Below are 17606 nucleotides of genomic sequence, written 5' to 3' on the forward strand. Positions count from 1 at the left end.
TTCTGTGCCACTGCAAATCACTAACCCGGCTCTGTACTCTACCCCACTGATCTTTACCCAGTTAGTAGAAAAGATGTCTTTTGCTACATCGGGCAGGGTTTGGGCAAACATTTCACCATTTTCCTCATAGTCGACATTAAATGTTTTCAAAGGTCCATACTCAACATGGTTCAAAGGAGATGTTTCCCAATTGGATGCTATGGACATTTGATGTTTTTTGGCAAGTGATACTGTGATGTTCTTGAAGTTTTTGAGTGTGCTTTTGAAAACCTTGTGTTTTGCCTCAAATCTCATACTACACATATGTATTAATGGTCCAATTTTTCAAATACAAGACGGGTAATGTAACATAAAATGATGTTTAGGAATCAGGTTTCTACCTGGATACAAGTGTTTGAACAAGTCATGATGTTCCATTATTAAATGCTTCAAATGTACAGTCCTATAGAGTCCCAGTTGAGTCCTATATTATTGCCTATACTGTCCAAGTTGACCCTTGTCGGATGATTTTTTCGCTCCAAGTTGCCATAGTCAAAAACATAGATTCATGACAAAAGACCAGGTATTAACAAAACATTTTCAGAGAGATATTCAAACAGTAACTTTATCTCTCTTTATCCCCAAGTTGTCCCCAGTTATTTGACATATAGTGCTATAGACCTTTTCAGACGAGAAAGGCACATAAATGCCATGACTCTCCAATATTTTGATGTCATCAATCAGAGACTGTAAAATAGGATCAACGGCATATTTTTTCACATCTTCCGTGTGAAACAATGCAACCAAATGAATGTTCATCAATACAGAGTTTAACGTTGGAGGCAGATTTCGGAGGACAAAATAGAGAGCACCAACTTTGTGAACACCACGTTTTGAACCCAGTGGGTTAGCAGTCTCAAAGTCATCACAGTAAAGCTGAATTTGTAAAGAAGTCTGTGTTTTTCAGTACAATGGATTTGACTTAAAATAACTTCCATCACAAAAGTCTTCATATCTGTCTTTTGATACACATGGTTTTGCAAGTAGTTCACAAATATAAGAATAGCGGCAGATAAATTTAATGGTTTCCAAAATTGGAATGTAAACAAAAGTGTGTTTCACTGGGACCTGATCATAAGTGCCTGTATTTTTATTTCGCCTTGTATCAAATCGAACTCCTAATTTTTTTTCACTGGCTCCACATTCTTTTAGTTTCAATATTAAAACTCACAAATGGGTTTTCAAAATTTCCAAAACCCTTTTCCAATGTAGATCTTACAGAGTTATCTTTTGCACAGCGGACAGTATTTCATGCTTTACTTGGGAGTTCAGTCCACCAGCAAGTTCTTCCAAATCACTAACAATTGATGAAACTACACTATTTGCCATACCACTACCATGGAGTTTGGCAATAATTGTAGCACAGATATCTTTTGTGTTTTCTGTGATACTTTGACCAGATCCATTGTTGTCAAAATACCCAGCGCTGCACAACACTTGTTCCTGCAACTTCTGTACTATTTCGTAGAGGTTTCTGCATCACCACATTGACAATAACCCTTATCATGCACACTAACTAAATGTTTTTTTAAACCTGAAAATGTTGAAAACTGACACCTACAATGATCTTGTGCACAAACTAACTTAAACTTGATGCCTGGATAGAAACTGTGGCCAATTCGCAAAAGTGTTATTAGGCCCTGGCTGGTAACATACAATGCTTGACAAATGAAACATTTGAACATATGTCATTCAAAAGTTTTGCCCGCAACTCACGAATTCTTGGAGACTCATCTGTTGTGGTAACATCAATGTTGTAGACTGCTGTCTGCAGAAAAGTGTAGAAATGGACCAGGGACTCATCATAAGACAAGTTAAACACGTAGTGGGATAGATTTACTAACCCTACGCAAATTTGCGTAAAATCTCTGGACCTCACACCTACTAGCACCCCTACAGCTCTATTGTTCTCCTGCTTTTGTTGTGCAAACACCCCATCACCTGTGAGGCCTGGCACATTTGCATTTGTTCACTCAGAGTAGCTCAGATTCAAGGCAGGCCAAACCTCTGTGTGTGACATGGAAACCTTCAGAATATCTATCTATACAAGCCTATCCAGATATGGAAACCTACACGGCCTATATATACAAAATAGTCTGTTGTATTTATAAAAAAATATGTGAAAACTGAATGAAAAGTAGCTGATACAATTACATGAATAAAATGAAAACTTGCTAACACTTCAGTCTCCAATGTATGTTTGTAGACAAATGTCATAAGCTGAGTGAAGTTATGGTCCATGGCTTTTGACATGTTTGTACACATACAGAATAAAATGATGTCATTTCATTTTCATTGGCCATCAATGAATTATAACACCAAAAGTGAATTTTGAGATGGGACAAGAACCCAACATGCCTCCACAGAAGATGCACTGTGATACTGGGAAGCCCTGTCTGAGCCAGACAGCAAAAGACAGAACTGTGTGGGTAGAGGAGGACATTGGAATGCTTAGTGCAGTAGCAAATTGAAGTTCACGCCGGACTTTATTCACTGTGAATAAACAGTGACAGTGAAGTAAAGAAACATTTCTGCCATCATCCAAAAATGGCTCCATCAGATTTATGACCACACTCTCTGCCAGCCTCACTCCCTTCTGAAGACTGGGGTCCTTTCCCAAGTAAGGAGATGCATTGCAGACATATTTGGTCTCCAAATCCATGGCCATCCAGAACTTGATCCCAAATTTTTCTTGCTTGGTTGCGATATATTGTGTGAATGGACAATGAACCTTGGTAGGGAACAGCTGTTCATCTATGGTCATTTCTCCTGGAGTGAAACTCTCAGCACAGTTCTTGTTGAAGCATGTCCAGATGTCAGAGACCGCAGCAAATTTGTCTGTTAGAAGGTGTTGCATAATTGAAATGAATCTATCTTGGGGTATTATCTCTTTGAAAGCCAGGAGATTGTTTTGAAACCATTTTGACCATTTTAAATGTCAGTAAATAAAAAAATCTGTTTTTTTCCAGATCAAATTGACTTGAATGCTTATAAATCAAAAATTCTACAATGATCACTATTCTGTGTGATCATCTTACATTTGTGAACATTTTACACTTACGTCTATTTTACCTACCAGATGCCATCTGATCACCCAAAAACGGGCTACACACACACACACACACACACACACACACACACACACACACACACACACACACACCACTCAAAAACATGGCATAGTTTGTTGTGAATAAAACGTCCTTTACACCTCTTATGCTTTTTATTATATTTAATTTATAAACAATAAACTTCATGAAATTATGACATGTTTTTAAGTAAAATAAGCAGAAATTATTAAATATTATTTTGGATAATCACTGGCTGGTGTATGTCAAACATCCCCAGGTCAAAGCTGACTGAAGCAACTAAATTCATAAATAAGAGAGAGAAAACAAATATGATTTGAATATGAAAACACAATGTGTGTGTGTGTGTGTGTGTGTGTGTGTGTGTGTGTGTGTGTGTGTGTGTGTGTGTAGCATCATTTCAGTAGAACATATTTTGCCCTCTGCTAGGCAAAGGCATATCAATAGTGTGAAATATTTACAAATGTGTAGCTTTTTTTTCTGGAGGCCTAATGAAATGCAATGCCTAATTTGTGTGTGTGTGTGTGTGTGTGTGTGTGTGTGTGTGTGTGTGTGTGTGTGTGTGTGTGTGTGTGTGTGTGTAGTGTATGAGTGTGTTTTGGGTGCATGTGTTAGTGGACATTTTATGTGTGCATTTTTGTGTCTGTTTGTATGTTCATTGCGCTGAAAAGGGCAAAAGTGTGACCTATTGCCCCACTAAATGTGGCCGGGTCAAATTGACTCGGGAGGACTTGAGGAGGAAAGAATTTATTTTACAAACACATAGTTCAACGAAAATAGACAAAATTAATTTTACATGCAAAGTTCATAATTTGGAACAATTCTGGTAAATTTCAGGCAAATATGTGGAAGGAAACCCAAGTTATGACACATTAAACTTTCCAGATGAGTCAAATAGACCCCAGGTCTGCACAAGGGTTATATAAATATCAGATGTACTATGGCAATGACAAACCTTAGCACACAATTTTTTTTATAAATAAAACAGACTATTTTGTTTAGATAGGTCGTGAAGGTTTCCATGTCTAGATAGGCTTGTATATATGTTTCCATGTCACACACACAGTTTTGGCCTGCCTTGGATCTGAGCTACTCTGAGTGAACAAATGCAAATGACCCAGGCCTCACAGATGATGGGGGTGTTTGCACAACAAAAGAAGGGCTGAAGAACTGTCAGAAAAAGTCAGAAAAATCTACTGTTGAACAGTTCATCAAAAGCACCCAATGAGTTGGTGGCTTGGCAGAGGATGAGCTGTTTGTCAACGGCAATGTAGAAGGTATCAATCGTCTTCTGGGTTCGGCCAACTGCAAGGATGTATGGTTGTTTACCCTCTCTTTCCTGCACATATTCATTGATGCTGCAGCATGACTAAAATACGAAAAAAAAATTATAAATGTGTACACCTTCAAAGGAATCTGGTACTTGTTGGTCCATGTTAATGTAATAGACTTTGTAAACTGCCCCTGTGATTTGAAATTTGCTTCACTGGAAAAAACATTCCTCCCAAATAATTGGGACATACTGGTCAGTAATACCCGTTCATTTGAAAGGAACTAGACTTGCTGCGATTGTCGGTGTTACCGGTGTTCAGCCGCAACACGGTTACGTGCACTTGACCACCGCGGCCCCCATCGTCGTTTTGATTTTGTATAGTAATAAAAATCATTTAATTCAGTTAGAACTTACACTACAATTAAAAACTGTACGTGTCTGCTCCATGCAGTGTAAGTCGCAGCACAGATCAACAGCAGGAGTCAGATTTCACCTCACAGTCTGACAAGACGATGGTGGAAGATTTGGTTTCAAAGTGAAACATTAAAGCGCATATGTAAGCGAGTTTGTCTTTATACTTTAAGAATAATAATTAACCCAACATTCAAGCAATTGCTACCCCCTAATTGGTGCTAATTTAAAAGTGAAAGTAAAATGGTCACTGCCATTCATAACGGTGCGTGACCACTGGCGCAGAGCAAGCGTTTTCAGTTTGCTCCAACACGTTCTCCTACTAATGCATATCTTTACCACAAGTTTATGTTTGTATTTGGCATGCTATCTATACACTGAAATTACTTTTTGCATGCATATGATACGCAATGGTTAGGGGTGTGGGGTAGGGACGTATTATATGTACACCAGAAGTGCATAAGCAGACGTGCATTCAGAAGTGCAAGAAACGTGATTTCTGAGTATCAATAGAACGCCACATAGAAACAGAATATCGTGCTATTGATACGCACTTTCATGAGATCCGGCTCTTCATTCTTATGAAAGTTGAGCTTCACGCTTACACGTGAGAGAAATGGGCACTGTTATGAATGCCCGTGCAGCCATGCTCATTTTACTTTCACTTTCAAGTTAGCGATTTAAAAGCGAGGAGCAAAAGAGGGAAAAACTCCGCTCCACTCCCTGGTGATACCAGTATTACCGTTGTTGTCACACATCTATAAACCAGTGGGAAAATTTCCTCACCGTCACATCCTTAGAAGGAACGCACTTAAAAGCAACATATAGACAGGAAAATCTAGCAAGTGCATATAACTAAAAAATTATCTCATGGAATTTACAAATGAGGCATAGTAGTGTACCTTATGAAAGTGCATCATTTTGTCCACTGCATCACTTGGACTTATTTTGGTCCTCTTCCATCCAGCTGTGGGTGGCAAGAGATAGAGAAGAAGCAGCAAAGAAGCGATGTCACTGTCCCAGTCTATCAGGAGGAAAAACAAGGCATTAATGTCTATGGAAAATAGGAAAAGATAAAACTAGCCAACTAATTTGTATTATGAACGAGTGTTTCCAATATTCATTCTGCCGTGGTGGTCCGCCACACCAAAAATTATAACACCACGGCTGCAGCTTCAAAGTGAGGTCTGATATTGTGCATTCTATTGTGTTATGTTTAAACCCCACTAAAAGCATAAAAGCATTCTTGCTGGAGTTTATTGTGCTTTCTAAATCATATTCCTTTCACAACACTATGAACCATGCATGCTGTGAGAAACTCGTAGAGAACGATGAAATGGGTAAGCTTACCCATTTCATCGTTCTCTGCGAGTTTCTCAGCAGCTTTTAGAAGTCAGCACAGCTCAGTTGTCTGAGTCAGTTTTTTGGCCTCTTTGATGACCTTGGACTTGAATGAGGTGTCCCACTTCTCAAGCATCTTGGAGGCTGTTTCAGCACCAAACAGCAGCAGGAAGTCTTGATTCACCTGTTGATTATACACACAAGCATATATATGATGGCAGGGCTCAGTGCAATGTTAATGGTGCGCTTAATGGTTTTTATCAGTGTTATATTAAACCAGTGTAAATCAGAATAAAGATTTTGGAAAAAAGATTACAGTCAATAAGACAGGAATATAAATGATTAGGTGTTTTCATGACTAACATCCAGCAAAACACTGGATATTAAAGACTTCATTTTAATAAAAGAAATATACAACTCACCAGTCCATTGACATCTAAAAAGTGTGGAAATGTTTTGAAGACATCTGTGCTTCTTTGTGGGTCATGCACTAGGTCCGGATGGTGTTGAAACGTCATTTTCATCTTCTGAAATACACTTGCTTCATCAGGAGAGTGAACAAGAAATGAAATGGCCTCCCTGCAGGCATCTCCATCAAGCTGCTGAGGCAGTGTGGTTGCTGATCTTCGGCGCTTTGGTCCCTGTGCTTGATGCACTGAGGTTTCCTTGACTGGACATTTTCCTGATGTCCTGGAAATGGTTTTGAGGCACCGCTCTAAATATCCAGTGCCCTTTTCCCCATCATAGATATGCTCCTGTTCCATTTAAATGAATAAACACAAATATTCACAAAATAACACTACAAATTTTGCTGTGCAGGTGTTAGTTACTAACTTTTTTACTGAACACTGGTTTTATGTACAGTTTGTAAGCTATTTTAATCGGTAAATTCATGGCTTATCATTAATGAAATGTAAAAACCTGTGCGGCCTACAATTAAGGAGCATCCTATCTTGACCGTTCCATGCGCATGTGACGATTACATTGAAATGCAAGAATTAAGATAGCTTAATTAACAAGCAATTATTACTTTATTTTAACCGTTTCTTTTCTTGTATTCTTATTTTGGGGACATAAATTCATGCAGTGGCAGTGCAAGTTCTGCTTGTTTTCCTGTGAAAGGAGGGCTCAGCTGTTAAAACACGACAGATTAAAACATGGAAGCTTTACCAGAAGCAGTCCGATTCCATGTCTGTACACAGATTGTCTGTGTTCATTTAAATCATTTAATGCACTAAGAGTGCACTTAACAAAAATCATTCAAATCAGTCACATAGTAGCCATGCCAGTACATGTGCTAACATCACTGATATTTCACTGCCCACTTTGCAGTTTTGAGGAGCCCTGCACAGATGCAAAAAAAAACCTGCAAACTGATTTTTTTCAGAACTGGAAGATCCACTCAATGTTTCATCGATATTTTTCAGGGCTAATTTTGGAGACAATGGCTCCAAACGTAAGAAGATTCTGAACCATATTGAAAATTATGTAAGTTCCTCAGTCACATAATTCTTTTTGATAGTAAAACAACTGTTGCTTTTGCTGTTGTTGTTTGCTTGTGTTGTGTTCTGTTAGTCTGTGAGCACTATTAACTAATAATAGTTAATTTTCATGACTTTGCATCAATGCAAACATCAATGCGAAACAAACAGCTTTTCTTCGTGGCCTACGACTCCTCCTCGGAGAGGACCCCACCGATTTTTACAAGACATGTCTTGTAAGTAGTTTTTTCTGTGATGTGATTCTTATTTAAAGGGTTAGTAAGACCTTTGTTCATCTTTGAAATGAAAAATAACGATGATCTTTGATGACAGCTGTCAGATTTCCTTCCATTGACTGCTTTTGTAACTACTACTTTGACGCTTCAAAAACATCATAAAGAGATCGTAAAACTAATCTAAACTTTACTCGAATGTAAACATTGATCAATCAACATAAGCAGCAGCTTAACCTAACCTGAATATGCCAAAATTAAATCTGTCTGACCATAACAAGCAATCGATTTTCTTCAGAAAATTGTAACTAAACCGTTCAATTAATATGGATTAGTTTTCCGATCTCTTTATGAAGATTTTAAAGCGTCAAAGTGGTAGTTACAAAGGCATTCAATGGAAGGAAAACTGACAGCATCTTGTCATCAAAGATATCTTCATTTGTGTTCTGAAGATGATTGTATTCTTCTCTGTAATGATGTTTTGATAACCTTTCAAATATCAAATATAAATTATCTGTTTTGGAATAGGTTTTAATTTGTATAGCTGGTCTTCAAGATTATTTATTGTCTTTTTATGCAGTGGTTCAAATGTCTGTATTCCTCCCTGCATCCACTGCTGTGTTTTTGAAAATGCCTTTGCATTTACGCATAATACAGTGTTATTACTTTAATTTCTCATTGTAATGTATGCACTCTCAAAAGCGTTGTGTGGCTTACTTTGACCTCATTTTTGTTATATACCATGCCCAATTTAGGACTGTGATGGAAATGAAGACATGTCCAACATTGTAATTGCGATTCTGACATTGACACCAGAGGACTCTGTAACCGTACCCTACTCCCTGCATTTTAATGCCACAACAACAGCAATCATTTTGGAATGTACAGTGGTTGTAGAAGACTTGGAAAATCTTCCAAAAGCAAAGTGTTTGCTCTTTGGACTAATTTATGCTCTACTGTAAACCTAGAGTATCCTGCAGCACTGAAGAGCACATTTGATTTCATACAGAGTGTGATTTTGTCCCTTGGCCACAATTCACTTAAGCTTAAAATCCAATTACTAAAAAAAATAACCTGATGCAGTAATAGGTCATTGTCATGATGTGATTTTTTTTTCATGGTTAACTATTACTGAGTTGAGTTTGAGTGAATAGAGCTGTCTTTAAGAAAACTAATTAGTAAGAAAATTGTTCAGTACTGTAATGATGGCTCGTGAGGCTGTGAATCATCAGTGGGTATCCCATACAGGATTGGTCAAGGCTCGGCTAAAAAATGACTGTTGACCTCCATGATGCCTGCAGAAATTGTACTTCTGTTGGTCGAGGAAGGAGAGGAGAGAGAAGGGTTCATAGACAGAGAAAGAAAAATAAGGCAGGAGTACAGGTCTGAGAATACGGACTCTAAGCATTGGTAGAATGACAGGAAAAGGTAGAGAGCTTGCGAACATTATGGAGAGAAGGAAGGTAGACATACTGTGTGTGCAGGAGACCAGGTGGAAAGGGAGCACAGTACGTAGTATTAGAGAGGGATACAAACTGCTTAATATGGTGTGGATAGGACGAGAAATGGGGAGGATTGATCCTGAGGGATGAGTTTGTGATGAAAAGAGTGTCAGGGTAATCAGTTTGAAGTTAGAAATTACAGGGGTAAGGTTGAATGTCATCAGTAGCTATGTTCCAAAAGTAGGCTGTGAGTTAGAATAGAAGGAGAGATTCTGTACTGCATTAGATGAGGTGAGAGAGAGTATTCTCAGATGGGAGAGAGTAATGATTAGATCAGACTTCAAAGGACATGTTGGTGAAGGGAACAGAGGTGATGAAGAGTTGACAGGCTGGTTTGGTGATAAGGAAACGATCCTAGAAGGACAGATGGTGGTGGAATTTGCTAAGAGGATGAAAATGGCCATAGTTAAAAAAAAAATTCCAGAAATGAGATGAACATAGAGTGAAGGTAGGGTTAGACTAGCAGGTAGACTACATTATATGTAGATGAGACAATCTGAGAGAGATTATTCACTTTAAAGTGGAGGTACAGTAGGAGAGAGTGTAGCCAGACACTATCAGATGGTGATGTGTAAGATACTCTGCTGGCCAGAAAGAAAAGAAAAGAAAGATCAAGATCATGTGGTGGACGTTTAAAAAGGAAGAATATAGTGAGGAATTCAGACAGAAGCTGAGACTGCCTTTGGCTGGTCAGAAAGAGCTTTCAGATGATAGGGAAACTGCAGCAGAAATGATCAGGGAGACAGGTAAAAAAGTGCAAGGTGTATTAACTGGAAGGAGAAAAGAAGCTAAGGAAACATGGTGGTGGAAAGAGGACAGGACAGCATTCAGAGGAAGAGGCTAGCTAAAATGAAGGAGGACATAGATAGGACATAAGAAGTTTGTACCCTGGGTTTTAGGACACTAAAGGAATAACATAAGGAAAACTTGTTGGATGAATTGGAATGTGTTCTTCATTGATTTGGGGTAATGCAAGTCCGAAAGAAATGCAAGAAATTCCAAAAGAAGACTTTGGGCAGGTCTTTAATGGCTTTTCTTCTATTAGCTGACATTCACTGCTGGCAGGTGTACCTATGAAGTAAATTCGTCCTCTGCAAATGATCCAAAATGCAGCTGCATGACTTGTTTTCAACCAGCCAAAGTTCTAGTATACCATCCTGCTGCTGCGATCCCTCCACTGGGTTCCGGGAGTTGCACGCATCAGATTCAAAACACTGATGCTTGCCTACAAAGCCAAAAATGAAGACCTACTTATTCATGAATCTCTTCAACTAGCACTGAATCTCTTCAACTAGCACCCTGTTTGTTCTCTGTGTATCTAAAAAAAAAAAAAAACACCTTTAAACGGTGATTTAGGCTCATGGAATATTAAGTGTGTAGCCTAGTGAACCAGAGTTCACACATTCAATGATAGAGACGTCGCTCTGGATAAGGGCGCATGCCAAATGCTGTAAATGTAAATGTGGCCAGAGCGTGATTTCAGCGTCTAATTTAATTGGAACAGTACGATATTTAATATGATAAATATGACATTACCCACTATGAATAAGAATAGTTTATTCTTTTGAGTTGTAGATTAACCAATTTATCTAAAATATGCAACACAAATTTGTTCCCACTGGTCAGGTGTAGACAGAATTAACAAAAATAAACAACCTTTATTTATACATCAAAGTTTCCCGCAATATTAAAAGCACATCATCATAATCAAAAAACATACTCTGTTCACATACATACAGAGACCAGTGGGCTAAAGCCCAACTCCATGCTATCATACTAATCTCCAATACAGGGAACTTGCTGGAACTTACCACGATGGCTAAAGGCTGCTCTAAAAGGAGGGAGTGAGAAGTCTCAAATAGCACACCACCAGTGAACACACCAAATACACACTGGAAAATGCCATAGGTGCTCAACAGCATGAAGATAGGAGAGAGGAACTCCAGGCCGAAGACTCAGCCAGCCACTCGCTTAGCATCAGCCTCTATCCAACCCCAGTGGGAGGTGGAGATAAGAAATAACTGTTAATAAGAATTCCACAGTTGACTTACATCAACTTATCGGGTCAACATACAATAACCACTACTTATCTCCTCCTATCTACTATTTTCTGGCTGGCATCCCACTGACCACTGCAACTAAAAAAAAAAAGAAGCACATGCATACAACCATACAATCACAATAACTGCAATATTTTTTTTTCAATGACCCTGCACCAAAGTTAATAAACAAACAAAAATAATACAAAACAGATTATATAACTACTAACAACAAATCAATTAATACACAATTAATAACCCCAATAACTGGGAGAAATCAAAAATCATTCTGATTTCCGTTATAAGCTTATTATTATTATTATTATTATTATTATTATTATTATTATTATTATTATTATTATTATTATTATGTTGGCTTTGTAGAAGCCAACATTCTGATTTCCGTTATGAGCTTATTATTATTATTATTATTTTTATTATTATTATTATTATTATTATTATTATTATTATTATGTTGGCTTTGTAGAAGCCAACATTCTGATTTCCGTTATAAGCTTATTATTATTATTATTATTATTATTATTATTATTATTATTATTATTATTATCTTGGCTTTGTAGAAGCCAATATTCTGATTTCCGTTATAAGCTTATTATTATTATTATAATTATTATTATTATTATTATTATTATTATTGTTATTATTATGATGTTGGCTTTGTAGAAGCCAACATTCTGATTTCCGTTATAAGCTTATTATTATTATTATTATTATTATTATTATTATTATTATTATTATTATTATTATTATTATTATGTTGGCTTTGTAATTAAAAATTTGCACAAAATGGAGGTGTGACATATCAAAACAGGCAGCACAATGAGGGGAACTGCCCCACGGGTATTATGGTCACGTCACGTGATGTCACATGTAGCCACGCCCCCAAAACAAGCAAAATTTAAAATTTGCACAACATGGACATGTGACATATCAAAACACTCGGCACAATGAGGGGAACTGCCCCATGGGTATTCTGGTCAAGTCACGTGACGTCACGTGTAGCCCCGCCCCCAAAACAAGCCAAATAAAAAATTTGCACAACATGGACATGTGACATATCAAAACACTCAGCACCATGAGGGGAACTGCCCCACGGATATTCTGGTCACGTCACATGACGTCACGTGTAGCCCCGCCCCCAAAACAAGCGAAATCAAAAATTTGCACAAAATGGACGTGTGACATATCAAAACACTCAGCACAATGAGGGGAACTGCCCCACAGGTATTATGGCCATGTCACGTGATGTCATATGTAGCCACGCCCCCAAAACAAGCAAAATCAAAAATTTGCACAACATGGACATGTGACATATCAAAACACTCGGCACAATGAGGGGAATTGCCCCATGGGTATTCTGGTCAAGTCACGTGACGTCACGTGACGGGAACTGCCCCATGGGTATTCTGGTCAAGTCACGTGACGTCACGTGTAGCCCCGCCCCCAAAACAAGCCAAATAAAAAATTTGCACAACATGGACATGTGACATATGAAAACACTCAGCACAATGAGGGGTACTGCCCCACGGATATTCTGGTCACGTCACGTGACGTCACGTGTAGCCCCGCCCCCAAAACAAGCGAAATCATAAATTTGCACAACATGGACATGTGACATATCAAAACACTCAGCACATTGAGGGAACTGCCCCACGGGTAGTTTGGTCATGTCACGTGACGTCACGTGTAGCCCCGCCCCAAAACAAGCGAAATCAAAAATTTGCACAACATGGACATGTGACAATCAAAACACTCAGCACATTGAGGGGAACTGCTCCACAGGTATTCTGGTCACGTCACATGCTCATGTCCGCTCACCTCCAAAAGTATTGGCACCCTAGTGGTCCAGCAGCTTTCACAATATTTCTGTCTACTCACCTCCAAAATGCACCGGCCTTTGCGAATACTTGCACCGTCAAAGCCAACATCAAAGTTTGTCGCGACGAACTTTACAAATCTAGTTATTATTATTCTTCTTAGACAAAAATTTATTAAAAAAAATGCGGCCTAGGGCGTTCGAGCCACATGCACCAAATTCGGATATGTCGTAGACCCTGGTCTGAAGTTTGTTGTTTCTATTTTTCTAAGCGATCGGAATTCCGGCATTCCCGGTTCGGAAGCTCAAATTGGCCATTTTTCCCATAGACTTCCATTATAAACTTTTGAGATTTATAACTCGGCAAGTTTTCGAGCGATTTACACCAAACTGGGACAGGTTCTTTAGGACCTTACTCCGGACAAAATTTTTATTCCGGAGTTCCGACGGAATTTTCAGTTTTCCCGTAGTCGACGGTCGTACATCCCATAGACTTGAATAGGGAATTCCGAAAAGTCCTCTAAGCTCTTACACACAATACATCCAACATTAAGAATAGCATGTACTGTTCTATGCAGTATAATAAGTAGAATCCCATAATGACTGCAGTATTGACATGAAATGTCCAAACCCTCAGTAGCCACTTTTTGCCAAAAGTATTGGCACTCCACCGGGTATTCTGGTGACGTCACTCAACACCACGTGACGTCACGTGTAGCCCCGCCCCCAAAACAAGCGAAATCAAAAATTTGCACAACATGGACATGTGACATATCAAAACACTCAGCACAATGAGGGGAACTGCCCAACGTGTATTCTAGCCACGTCACGTGACGTCACCTGACGACACGTGACGACACGTGAAAATTAAAAATTTAGACAACATGGACATGTGACATATCAAAACACTCAGCACAATGAGGGGAACTGCCCCACGGGTATTATGGTCACGTCACGTGATGTCACGTGATGTCACATGTAGCCCCACCCCAAAAACAAGCAAAATTAAAAATTTGCACAACATGGACATGTGACATATCAAAACACTCAGCACAATGAGGGGAACTGCCCCACAGGTATTATGGTCACGTCACGTGACGTCACGTGATGTCACAAGGAGCCCCGCCCCAAAAACAAGCAAAATTAAAAATTTGCACAACATGGACATGTGACATATCAAAACACTCAGCACAATGAGGGGAACTGCCCCACGGGTATTCTGGTCATGTCACGTGACGTCACGTGAGGTCACGTGTAGCCCCGCCCCCAAAACAAGCAAAATCAAAAATTTGCACAACATGGACATGTGACATATCAAAACACTCCGCACAATGAGGGGAACTGCCCCATGGGTATTCTGGTCACGTCATGTGACGTCACGTGTAGCCCCGCCCCCCAAACAAGCGAAATCAAAAATTTGCACAACATGGACATGTGACATATCAAAACACTCAGCACAATGAGGGGAACTGCCCCATGGGTATTCTTGTAACGTCACGTGACGTCAAGTGTAGCCTCGCCCCCAAAACAAGCGAAATCAAAAATTTGCACAACATGGACATGTGACATATCAAAACACTCAGCACATTGAGGGGAACTGCCCCAGGGGTATTCTGGTCACGTCACGTGTCACGTGTAGCCCCGCCCCCAAAACAAGCGAAATCAAAAATTTGCACAACATGGACATGTGACATATCAAAACACTCAGCACAATGAGGGGAACTGCCCCATGGGTATTCTGGTCACGTCACGTGACGTTACGTGACATCACGTGAAAATTAAAAATTTGCACAACATTGACATGTGACATATCAAAACACTCAGCACAATGAGGGGAACTGCCCCACGGCTATTTTGGTCACGTCACGTGACATCACGTGTAGCCCCGCCCCCAAAACCAGCGACATCAAAAGTTTGCACAACACAGACATGTGACATATCAAAACACTCAGCACAATGAGGGGAACTGCCCCATGGGTATTCTGGTCACGTCACGTGACGTCACGTGTAGCCCCGCCCTCAAAACAAGCGAAATCAAAAATTTGCACAACATGGACATGTGACATAGCAAAACACTCAGCACAATGAGGGGAACTGCCCCACGGGTATTCTGGTCACGTCACGTGACGTCACGTGTAGCTCCGCCCCCAAAACAAGCAAAATCAAAAATCTGCACAACATGGACATTTGACATATCAAAACACTCAGCACATTGAGGGGAAATACCTCACAGGTATTCGGATCACGTTACATGCTCATGTCCGCTCACCTCCAAAAGTATTGGCACCCTAGTGGTCCAGCAGCTTTCACAATCTTTCTGTCCACTCGCCTCCAAAATACACAGGCCTTTGCGAATACGTGCACCGTCAAAGCGAACATCAAAGTTTGTCGCGACGAACTTTACAAATCTAGTTATTATTACTATTCTTAGACATCAATTTATTAAAAAAAAATGCGGCCTAGGGCGTTCGAGCCACATGCACCAAATTCGGATATGTCGTAGACCCTGGTCTGAAGTTTGTTGCTTCTATTTTTCTAAGCGATCGGAATAACGGCATTCCCGGTACGGAAGCTCAAAGTGGCCTTTTTCCCCATAGACTTCCATCATAAACTTTTGAGGTTTATAACTCGGCAAGTTTTCGAGCGATTTACACCGAACTCGGACAGGTTCTTTATGACCTTACTCCGGACGAAGTTTTTATTTCGGAGTTCCGAGGGAATGTTCGGTTTTCCCATAGTCGACGATTGAACATCCCATAGACTTGAATAGGGAATTCCGAAAATTCCGCTTTGCTCTCACACACACAATACATCCAACATTAAGAATTGCATGTACTGTTCTATGCAGTATAATAAATAGAATCCCATAATGAGTGCAGTAGTGACATGAAATGTCCAAACCCTCAGTAGCCACTTTTTGCCAAAAGTATTGGCACCCCACCGGGTAATCTGGTGACCTCACGTGTAGCCCCGCCCACAAAACAAGCGAATTCAAAAATTTGCACAACATGGACATGTGACATATCAAAACACTCAGCACAATGAGGGGAACTGCCCCATGAGTATTCTGGTCACGTCATGTGACGTCACGTGTAGCCCCGCCCCCAAAACAAGCGAAATCAAAAATTTGCACAACATGGACATGTGACATATCAAGACACTTAGCACAATGAGGGGAACTGCCCCATGGGTATTCTGGTCACGTCAAGTGACGTCACATGTAGCCTTGCCCCCCAAACAAGCGAAATCAAAAATTTGCACAACATGGACATGTGACATATCAAAACAATCAGCACAATGAGGGGAACTGCCCCATGGGTATTCTTGTAACGTCACGTGACGTCACATGTAGCCTCGCCCCCAAAACAAGCGAAATCAAAAATTTGCACAACATGGACATGTGACATATCAAAACACTCAGCACATTGAGGGGAACTGCCCCAGGGGTATTCTGGTCACGTCACATGACGTCACGTGTAGCCCCGCCCCCAAAACAAGCAAAATCAAAAATTTGCACAACATGGACATGTGACATATCAAAACACTCAGCACAATGATGGGGAACTACCCCACGGGTATTATGGTCACGTCATGTCACGTGAGGTCACGTGACATCACGTGAAATTTAAAAATTTGCACAACATGTACATGTGACATATCAAAACACTCAGCACAATGAGGGGAACTGCCCCATGGGTATTCTGGTAACGTCACGTGAGGTCACATGACATCACGTGAAATTTAAAAATTTGCACAACATGTACATGTGACATATCAAAACACTCAGCATAATGAGGGGAACTGCCCCATGGGTATTCTGGTCACGTCACGTCACGTGAGGTCACGTGACATCACGTGAAATTTAAAAATTTGCACAACATGGACATGTGACATATCAAAACACTCAGCACAATGAGGGTTACTGCCCCATGGGTATTCTGGTCACGTCACGTCACGTCACGTGAGGTCACGTGAAATCACGTGAGGTCACGTGACATCACATGAAAATTAAAAATTTGCACAACATGGACATGTGACATATCAAAACACTCAGCACAATGAGGGGACCTGCCCCATGGGTATTCTGGTCACGTCACGTGACGTTACGTGACATCACGTGAAAATTAAAAATTTGCACAACATTGACATGTGACATATCAAAACACTCACTACAATGAGGGGAACTGCCCCACGGCTATTTTGGTCACGTCACGTGATGTCACGTGTAGCCCCGCCCCCAAAACCAGCGACATCAAAAGTTTGCACAACACGGACATGTGACGTATCAAAACACTCAGCACAATGAGGGGAACTGCCCCATGGGTATTCTGGTCACGTCACGTGACGTCACGTGTAGCCCC

The 17606-nt window shown here is 40.1% G+C and overlaps 1 pseudogene; it reads right to left on the minus strand.

The window, feature by feature from the left end:
• Nucleotides 1–591: 591 nt before the first annotated feature.
• Nucleotides 592–6671, minus strand: LOC125138509 (annotated as a pseudogene).
• Between the last annotated feature and the right edge of the window lie 10935 nt (nucleotides 6672–17606).

This window comes from Tachysurus fulvidraco, chromosome 14 (genome assembly GCF_022655615.1).
Source record: "Tachysurus fulvidraco isolate hzauxx_2018 chromosome 14, HZAU_PFXX_2.0, whole genome shotgun sequence".
In the NCBI taxonomy this organism is placed as follows: domain Eukaryota; kingdom Metazoa; phylum Chordata; class Actinopteri; order Siluriformes; family Bagridae; genus Tachysurus; species Tachysurus fulvidraco.